At 42.9% G+C, this 9,656-nt stretch overlaps 1 long non-coding RNA gene across 1 annotated transcript in view; it reads right to left on the bottom strand.

Moving 5' to 3' along the window:
• The window catches only part of LOC119319109, an 872-nt gene extending 643 nt beyond the window's left edge, over positions 1-229 (bottom strand). The window contains exon 1 of the long non-coding RNA XR_005154354.1: positions 82-229. This is a non-coding gene — a long non-coding RNA (uncharacterized LOC119319109). The remainder of the gene's footprint in view (positions 1-81) is intronic.
• Between the last annotated feature and the right edge of the window lie 9,427 nt (positions 230-9,656).

Below are 9,656 nucleotides of genomic sequence, written 5' to 3'. Positions count from 1 at the left end.
CTCAAAACAAACAAACACCCCTAGATGGCATGGGAAAACAGGAAAAAAGGCGAGGAAAAGAAAGAGGGGATGAACACTGACTCCGCTGGATTCCCCTGCCATCTCTGTCGCCACAAGCCCACCAGATCAGGTCGTCTCTCCCTTGGATTCGAGTCAGAAGGAATACAGTGGTGGCAGAACAAGGGATGAGGAGGGGAAAAGAGGCGAGGAGAGTGAGGACGGGACTCCAGATCAGGTTAGACTGTTCAGATTCTAAAGCAAGCCCAATAAACAAACAAAAATCGAAGGCCGGTCCAAACAAAAAATCGGAGGCCGCTACGATGTATCCCACTCGGCCCGACAGACGAGACAATGCGACGATGCGAGCGCATCACCTCGTGCATGAATAATAAAGCAGAGACAGATCGGACGGTACAAACACTTAGATGTGACATCCTTAAATATCATCTAGATGTGAATTAGTCATTCTGAAAAACTAAGGTAAAATTGGAAGGAAGAAGATGGCGAGATGAAGATGGGCAACCTAGATTGAGGACCACGACGAGGGCCGGCGAGCAGCATCCGACACATGACACGAGCGCCGTCTGGGCCTCTGGTCTCGCTGCTTCTTCCCCCCAGTGCCGTCCTCCTCTGCTCCTTCTCCCCCCGCGGTCCTCCTCTGCTCCTCGGCAGCGACCTGTGACCGGTCCAGAACCACGGCCCACAGCGCTGGCTGATGGAAGATGGTGAGGCATCGTCCTGCAGGAGGCTGCGGGATGCGCTGGGGAAGAACGACACGAGCGCCAGCGCCGACGACAACCATGTGTTGGGGCTTCAGGAGGAGAGAAGTATAGGGGGAGGACGAGGCAGAAGTGGATCCTCTAACATGAAGAAGGAAAGTCACCTAAGCTACAGTACAAAGTAGTGTAAAACAAAGAAGGAAAGTCACCTAAGCTACAGTACAAAGTAGTGTAAAACAAAGAAGGAAAGTCACGGGCATTGTAGCGAACACTTAATTATCTACTTAAGTTGGTACTGTACATAGTTACTGTTGATATAAAGAAATTTAAAATTAATTTTATTGCATCATAATTTTATTTATATGTAATTTTTGTAAATGTATAAAGTAGATTTGTAATTTGTAAATTAATTTAAGTCATTTTTGCCTTAATCATATAGAACTGAAGGAGGGAAGTTAGGGAATTGTAGCTTAGGTGACTTCCCTCCTTCATGTTAGAGGATCCACTTTCGGACGAGGCGGCGTAGTGGTGGCGGAGAGAATTGGAGAAGGGGACGCAGGCGATTGGTGTAGGGTTTCACCGTGCGAACCCCCACGCTCGCTGCAGAGTCTTTCTTTTTTCACGTAGGCCACAAGCGAGACGCACCACCACGCTGGGCCCATGGGCAAAGAAGACCCACCCGTCATCCACTAGAGCATGAAACAATAACGTGCGAGAAAACAAATGGTTGGATTATTGACAGCGCCGTAAAACACTACAGTAGCGGTAGATCGAGCGAACCGCGTTCATCACACGACGCAGTTGCTCTAGAGAGGCGGGTTGCCTAGCGTGATTTATATGTTCAATTATGACTAACTTTATATATAGTATAAAAATATACAAATTCACAGTGCAGATTAAATATCATTGTGGGCACCATGCAATGCAAATTAGCATTCATACTCCTACATATAACTTTGTAATGTTGTATATATGTAGAAATTCTAAAATATTTTTTTGACCACACTTTATTTAAAAGGAATGTTGTATCTGAAATAAACGTGAAGAGAGGGCTTTTTAGATCAATGGGGTACGTGATGTAACATGTGTGAATGTGTAGTTGATGCATTTGGCAGGGCCTAGAGAGGTATGTGTGTGTATTAAGTATTTGAGAGAGGCATGGATAGAGGGGCCGGCAGGGGCGTGGGAGAGATAGCACGAAAAATGAGAGTGGTCTAGAGAAAGAGACGAATATGACGTCACGGCGAGAGATTTCCTTGAGTGTGTATATGCAAGGGGGAGTAGAGGCACCAGGAGAATATATTTTCTATGTGTGGTGTCTGTGTTGGTATGTGTGGGTGTGAGAAGATAACGAGATGTGGGGCAGAGAGTGTGTCACCGCGTGAGGTCCGGTGGGTCGAGGTGAGGCCCTTTGTTCGGTTCCGTCCTGCGCCACATTGGTCGGTCCGTGATGCATTTAGGGAGACCCATGGATGACTAGTTGTACAAGACAAAGATAGCATAATTGTAAAGGACTATGTGTCCACTGACAAAGTCAGCTAGGATTTGTAACCCTAGGTTCTCGGACTAAGGTAACCCTTTTATCTCTGATGTTACTATTCATCCAACCTAACTTTAAGGGGCATCCTACATAATGCTCTGCTAGAATCATACTCGTCGATTAGGAAGAGAAGTGTGAGACAATGCGTGAGAAACAGGCCTAAAGATAATGTGCGTACAGGAGACACGTAGGCAGGTCTATGTATATAGAAAGGGTCGATGGGGATTGTGCGTGTGTACGCTTGCGAGAGAAAGAGTGCTTGTGATAAAGGTTAGTTAAAATAGTCGTAAATGGTTACGAGAGGGAGGGAGGGTTATATCGAGAGCATGTGTGTGAGAAATACACCTCAGAAGAGAGTGTGAGCATGTGTGAGAGACCACCGATGGAGAGTGAAACTACACGTAAAAGATCGCTGTACACATTGATTAAAGATATAAATTGTATTCAAATATTAGGATGGGATCATGATATTTGCAATTCATGTAAGGAACGGTCATTGATCCATCAGACATCTAGATTCTATCGAATTTGAGCATGTCTATGTTATTATTCGATACAATTGATCCACATAGTTAGTATTTTGAACTCCAGACAATGCATGGCTTTAGCAATTGAATATAAATGTGAGTATAGTTCATGTTGTGTGTGTGAAACACATTATACATACGAAAGTTACACAATGAACATTATAAATAGCTATCTATAAACTAGCATACATTTGAATTTAACTTAAGGTGGTTTAAAAAATTGAATTTAACATGAAGTCCATTCAATTATTTGAATTTGATATCATGGCATTCGTAAATCATACCTAAATTATGGGGGCACCAATCTTTGCTCTGATTTTGTACATAATAATATGTGTAGTCGTATACAAAATAGATTCAAATTTAGCTCCTCCATTCTAAAATAATCGTAGTTATAGGATTTTCAAGTGTCAAAATTTTAAAAAGAAGCGGATAATTTAATGAGGTTTTCAGACATACAAGATCAAATTTAACTTTGTCTATTTAGGTCAATCCTCAAAGTTCAAGAATACTCTAAACGTGAATGCTTGTGTTTCAAAATTTCGAACGAAGCGACAAAAGAGCCTCTATTCGCCCGAAACCACATGAGACCAATGTTTGATAGCACAAGGAAATTACTTTCTAATAACTCCGACCTGTGAAACCTACCAGCCCGACGTCCAAAGGTCTAAACCGAGGTAGGTTTGTAGCTTCATCTAGACGCCACGCAACCGCCTCCGAAAAACATTCATACACAATGGCCGCCTAAGCACATATGCGCGCGGCCGAAATCGCTCCCGCCCACTATTTGGGACACCTGAGATTACCATCCTACCCCCAACCCACAGTTGGTCCAAAATTTAAGAGGGGGGCAAAGTTTATACTTTTCCCAAATTTCAAATAAGCGTGTCCCATCTTTTGTTCAAAAAAACCAAAAACAAGCGCGTCCCAGACCGAAAGATGGTTCTCCCCCCTCCCCCCGCCCACCAGTCTGATTCCCCATTCGTACTCCATGGGCGCAAAAATTACCTCTCCACTAGCTGCGAAACCCCGGCGTCCTCCATCTGCCACCCCATCCCATCCATCAACCACCGCCCTCCTCCATCATGTCGGAGCCGATACCCCGATGTCGTCCACCGCAACCTCAACCGCAATGCCCTCCACGGCTAGTAGTTGAAGCCGAGGCCAAGCCGTCCGTACCTGAGCCATTTCAACCACGCCGTCCTGCGCCTCACCGCTGCTGCTCCAACTTCGCCACCCTCCACCGCACCGGAGTTGTTCCTGCTATGCCGTCCTTCACTGCCTCGGATCTGCTTCCCCTCCACCGATATACGGCCATGGCAACACAGTCAACAATTTGGCCATGGGTTTGTCCAAGGATCCACGGTTCTCCAAAACATCGGTTCCCCCGGGAGAAAAAAGAAGATCGCCGCGACATATGGAGGAGACCACACTGGTAACCGACACGGGTACTCCTCTTCCCTTATTCGTGCAAATCTTACGTGTCTGCTTGCACGGTATTAATCGCACAGAAGACACTAGTTGACCGCTTCTTATTGATACTAGATGTTCCTAGTAACTCACGATGCACAAGGTTTCTCCTCATATACTATTTCACCTTAGCTAGAGGTCCGTCGCCCCCCTGAATTTCAATTCCTGGTCAGTTAATTCCCAATTAACGGAAGCATTCCCCAACGTAACAGGCACTAGTCCACCTATTACGCCGGGGGAAGCAGTGTCTCGGTGTTTATCTTAGGGGCGTGTGGGACCTAGAGCTACTGGCGCCCGATCTGGAGGTCGACTGGGATTAAATGGATGGACTGGGGGCGCTACCAAGCACGGCGGTGGTGTGAGGTCGAGGGAAGGGCGGGGTGGCGGAGGCAGGGGTCTGGGCCGGTGGTCGCGGGCGGTTCGAGAAAGATCGTCAACAGTGACTGGTGGGAGGTAGACGAAGGCCATCTGCCTGTTCCTTATAGATCGGACGGTTCATTAAAAAATCGACTGGCCTATTTATTTTCAGTCGACTATTATCTTGATATGACCACATGTGGTGGTGTGCTAGAGGAGTACCTGCATTTTCTGTGCTCATATATTACAAAATCATACGGAGTAGAATCTAATTTTGTTTGTCATACAATGTTGTAGAGTTTTCATATGTCTCCTGTCATTTATTTTTCAGCCACCTGCTATCTGCTATTTTTACAGTGCACTAGTTCTGCACACACTTCACCCATACTCTCACTATTGTGTTTTTATGCCAGGGTATTTCAGAGTCTGTCTCAAGAGAAGCAGAAAAGAAAAGAGAGAAGTTGCTCCAGCTTTCTATGCGGGTAAGCACAGCACGTTACATCGCTATAAAGGGTGCAGTGTCAGCAGATGGAGACGGTAAACGTAGCTTTGGAGTTGATGACCTCGCTCGCAATGAACCACCATCCCAGGTGCTTGCTTTAACTTTGCGGTGTCATATGTGGTTGTATGTTCCATATGGTGTCTAGCTTGTATTCGAAAGGCTGAAGTCGGTCTTTATTAAGATAAGAGAAGAATTTTTTTTACATGAATCACCATCTCATGAGCACCCCGAAGACAAATAGCTAGTGAGGGCACTGACCGAGCCAGTGACAAGCCCAGCAAAGACATGCATCACCTAGAAACCAACTAAAAAGACGCGATTGTGGCGAGGCAGCCCACCTCCCACCAGGCTCTCAGGTCCTAGATGATCATGCTCACCACTCCAGCCAGATGTCTAGCTTGTATTGCTTCCAATTTGGTTAAACTGCATCTGCTTAGCTTACACATTATACCTTTGAATATGAAATGCCTTTCTATTTTTGGTACATACTAGTACATCTATCTATTAATCATGTTCTTACATCAAATTAATGTTCTTGTGTATCCCTCATCAATCACTTATAATGAGGCAATCAGTCAAGTGGACTACTCCTTATTTAAAGAATGCAGCGTCAGCCTCCTGACATGATTCTCAAGAAATAACAAGGCTAGATGAAGATAGTGAACGTAGTTCTGTAGTTGATTACCGCATTTCCCCTACACTAGCATCGCAGGTGCTTGCTCTAACTTGGCAGCGTGATATGTGGTTGCATGTTGCATATGGTGTCTAGATTATAATTCTTCCAATATGGTTAAACTGCATGTGCTATTCTGCTTAGCTTATACATTATACCTGTTAATGTGACATGCCTTCCTGTATTTAGTACATAGTACATCTGCCTATTAAGCATGTCCTTACATAAAATATTGTTTTTTTGTATCCCGCATCAATCAATATGACGAGACACCTTTAGTATATGCAGTGCGACATTAGTTGCATCTTTCATATGATTTATAGCATGCGCTGCTTCTAATTTGCTGAAATTCCATTTATGATGGGACGCTTTTAACTTAGCAGAGTCATATTGGTTGCATCTTTCATGTGGTGTCTAGCTTGTATTGCTTCTTATTTGTTGGAATGGTTTATTCTTAGTTTACACAAATAGTTGTGAACATGCCATGTCGTCCTATTTTTCATACATATTCCATCCTGGTATCATGTGTTTGCCTTACATCAAAGTAGTGATTGTCAGTGTCATGCATGAATGAGTTCTGAAGAGAGAATTTTATTGCTTTTTCTTATCGGTTTTACTTGACAATTCAAAATCAATAAAGCGGAAGGAAGTTAGCAAGGCAGCAGACAAATGTGCTCCTTCCAAACGGAGGGCCTCTATAGTTTCTACTCCTCCACCCCCCCAAGATGATTTCCAAGACAACACATGCATATATAGTCAACGTAGATGTGTTTATGATGAGCACGTCTCCCTAGTGCACCATCACCGGTGCTCCCTCTAACTTGACACTGTTATATGTGGTTGCATGTTATGTGTGATGTCTAGCTTGTATTGCTTCTAATTTTGTTGAATTCCATCTACTTACTTTACACATTATACTTGAATAAGACACGTGTTCCTGTTTCTAGAACGTACAATATATGTCTATCACACCACGTTCTTACATCAAATTACTACTGTTGTGTAACCTACAACAATCACTTATCATAAGACACGTTTGACTTCGGAGTGTGATATAGATTACATCTCGCATTCTTTTCTAGCTTGTACTACTAATTTGTTGAAATGGCACTTATGATGAGACAATTTTAACTTGGTAGAGTGATATTCATTGCATCTTTCATATGATGTCTAGCTTTCATTGCTTCTAATTTTTTGAAATGCCCTCTCCTTAGTTTACACATCATAAGCTGTGAATATGCAATGGTACTAATGACGAGAGACCTCTAACTTGGTAGTGTGATGTTGTTTGCATCTTGCATATGATTTATTTCTTGTACTGCTTCACATTTCTTTAAACGCCATTTATGATGAGACACTGTTAACTTGGCAGAGCGATATTTTTAGCATCTTTCATATGGTGTCTACCTTCCATTGCATTGCTTCTAATTTAGTGAAATGTCTTCTGTTTAGTTTACACATCATAGTTCTGGTTATCTCTTCCGTCCTGTTTTTCGTACATATTACATCCTCCTATCATGTGGTTGTCTAACATCAAAGTTCAGTTTGTCTGTATAACGCATCAATTTGTTTTGAAGAACTAAATTGTTATTCGTTTTTCTTGTTGGCTTGACTTAACATGGCACAGAGAAAGAGGAAGAAACACAGAATGGTAGGGAATGGGAACCGGAAGAATTTTGCAGATTCTGCTGGTACTGATGGTGCAATAGAAGGTCAAAGTCCAGCGGAAAATTCTACAAATAGGGTATCCCATGCTACACGAGCTGCAGCAAAAGCCAAATAGAAACAAATAACTGCCACCAAACAAGCAGAGACAACCCTAGTTCTTGCAACACCTTCCACAGTACTACCAGCTGCACGAATTACTCGTGCGTCAACTGAGCTAGCAGCACGTTCCCAAGCTGCCTTGCCACCTGACACTACTTCCCAAGCACTCTTGACACAAGACGAGTTGGCAAGATCAGATGAACCTTGTGAGCTTCAACAATAAGAAGGTAGTTGCTGGAATCAACTTACAGTTGCATGCTTCTTTATATGTAGTCTCACAGTTTGATGTACACTAACACTTCCTATGTTCGTTGTTGGACTAGCACCTAGGCGCAAGAGGAAACAAACATCAGGGATAATGCTCGATAGGTTAACTAAATCTAGAGGAGGAAGAATGGAGATCCATTTTGAGGCAGGTTTAAAAAGGCCACGTGATGCTACAGAGTCAGCCAAGTTAGTATCAGAGGCAGCTGTTGCCGTTAGGTGTCATGTACATATCCTCCCAACATGGATTCAGTACAGGAATGACAAAGATGAAACCCAGTTCAACACCTTCCTCGACCATTTATCTGTAAGTATGGTTATGTATTGAAACTAGTAATATCGTCTTGCTCTGTCCCATACTTTCTAGGTTGCTGATAATGAGACTCCATAATTTTCAACAGATGAGGTTCAAGTTGGATAGCCAAGATGATGCAACCAGAGAAGCTTGCACCCATGTTTTCAAGTCTGCTCTGCGACAGTATCGGTATAATTTGAGGAAAACTCACTTTGAAGGCAAGGCTAACAGTGAACTTTCCCAAACATCTCTAGTGGAAATTATATCGGATGAAGACTGGAGGGGACTCGTTAAACACTGGTCTGATTCGAAGTATCAGGTACATTATATATGTGACCAGATCACATGTTGAAGTCCTATTTACGCATGTGCCATACAAATCTATCTTCTTGTAGGTGAACTGTTCAAAGAACAAGGCCAACCGTTCGAAAGTGAAATTCCAACAGACGACAGGATCTCGTAGCTATATTCCACACCGCGAGGCTCTTGTAATTAGTTGTTGTTTCACTCTTTTCACTGTACAATATTATCATATCTATATTACTTGTTCCAATGCAGAGGAAAGCCCGCAAGGACCCAAAAGTACCTGAACCAAATGCTGTGGAAATCTTTAAGGACTGTCACACCAGCAAGAAGAAGGGCATGACTACACCAGTCAAAGCCGCTGTTGTAAGTCCTTAATCCTTATGCCTTTTAACTACTACTTACTCTGACTTGTGCCTTGAACTGCATGGTTTGAAGCCGATGTCTATTATACTTTTCAATTTTATACACAATTGTCTTAGCGTATCATTGCACCTTACAAGGTTAAAAATAGAGGAGTGATGTTCCTTTGATCTTGACATGTAATCTAGTTCCATGCTGGACTTTCCCACACAACGTGACAATTGCCTGTTTGTTTGTTCTCAGATGTTTTGTGATATGAATGATGTCATACTATGCTTACCATATTATAAACTTTGTCTCTTTATCCTTAGACCTCAATACAATGTGAAGAAATAGACAATACATTGGCGATGGTACATGGTCATATGTTTGGAACCTGGTTTTGTTGGAAATATGCCCTAGAGGCAATAATAAAAGTATTATTATTATATTTCCTTGTTCATGATAATTGTCTTTTATTCATGCTATAACTGTATTATCCGGAAATCGTAATACACGTGTGAATACATAGACCACAATATGTCCCTAGTGAGCCTCTAGTTGACTAGCTCGTTGTGATCAACAGATAGTCATGGTTTCCTGGCTATGGACATTGGACGTCGTTGATAACGGGATCACATCATTAGGAGAATGATGTGATGGACAAGACCCAATCCTAAGACTAGCACAAAAGATCGTGTAGTTCATTTGCTAGAGCTTTGCCAATGTCAAGTATCTCTTCCTTCGACCATGAGAGCGTGTAACTCCTGGATACCGTAGGAGTGCTTTGGGTGTATCAAACGTCACAACGTAACTGGGTGACTATAAAGGTGCACTACAGGTATCTCCGAAAGTATCTATTGTTTTATGCGGATCGAGACTGGGATTTGTCACTCC

This window comes from Triticum dicoccoides, chromosome 6A (assembly GCF_002162155.2).
Source record: "Triticum dicoccoides isolate Atlit2015 ecotype Zavitan chromosome 6A, WEW_v2.0, whole genome shotgun sequence".
Lineage (NCBI taxonomy): Eukaryota > Viridiplantae > Streptophyta > Magnoliopsida > Poales > Poaceae > Triticum > Triticum dicoccoides.
This window is presented reverse-complemented; position numbering and strand designations above follow the sequence as displayed.